The sequence below is a fragment of the Aplysia californica genome, unplaced genomic scaffold, assembly GCF_000002075.1.
Source record: "Aplysia californica isolate F4 #8 unplaced genomic scaffold, AplCal3.0 scaffold00501, whole genome shotgun sequence".
NCBI lineage: Eukaryota > Metazoa > Mollusca > Gastropoda > Aplysiida > Aplysiidae > Aplysia > Aplysia californica.
In genome coordinates, this window is record NW_004797771.1 from 546,700 (window position 1) to 547,355 (window position 656).

At 40.9% G+C, this 656-nt stretch overlaps 1 protein-coding gene across 4 annotated transcripts in view; it reads left to right on the top strand.

Annotated features, from left to right (window-relative positions):
* LOC101847756 (WD repeat-containing protein 78) overlaps positions 1 to 656 on the top strand; it is a 48,857-nt gene that overhangs the window by 33,735 nt on the left and 14,466 nt on the right. The gene's annotated exons all lie outside the window — the stretch shown is intronic.

A 656-nucleotide genomic window follows, 5' to 3' on the forward strand; every position in this document is an offset into this window, starting at 1 on the left:
CAGAGAGAGACAGTGAGTGAGAGAGAGAGAGAGAGATGAAGGGAGAGACACACACACACACACGCAGAAAGCCCTTGACATGCCACCCACGCCATGACTTTGTCATTCGTTTCTTTCCCCCAGGTCGGATACTATGACGGAGGCATCGCTGTCTACAATGTGAGGAAGTCCGTGGATGAACCCGTTCTCGACAATTTGTGAGTCATGTGTCATGTGTATGTGTCACACATTTCTGTAATTGTCATGTGTCATGTGTCAGACATTTCTGTATGTGTCATGTGTTAGACATTTATGAATGTGTCATGTGTCATACATTTCTGTATGTGTTATGTGTCGGACATTTCTGTATGTATCATGTGTCGTGTCAGACATTTCTGTATGTGTCATGTATCATGACTGTGTCATACATTCGATATATGTCATGTGTCAGACATTTCCGTATGTGTCATGTGTCAGACATTCCGTATGTGTCATGTGTTAGACATTTCTGTATGTGTCAGATATTTCTGTATGTGTCAGATATTTCTGTATGTGACAGATATTTATGTATGTGTCATGTGTCAGTTATTTCTGCATGTGTCATGTGTCAGATATTTATGTCTGTGTCAGGTATTTCTGTATGTGTCATGTGTCAGTCATTTCTGTATGTGTCATGT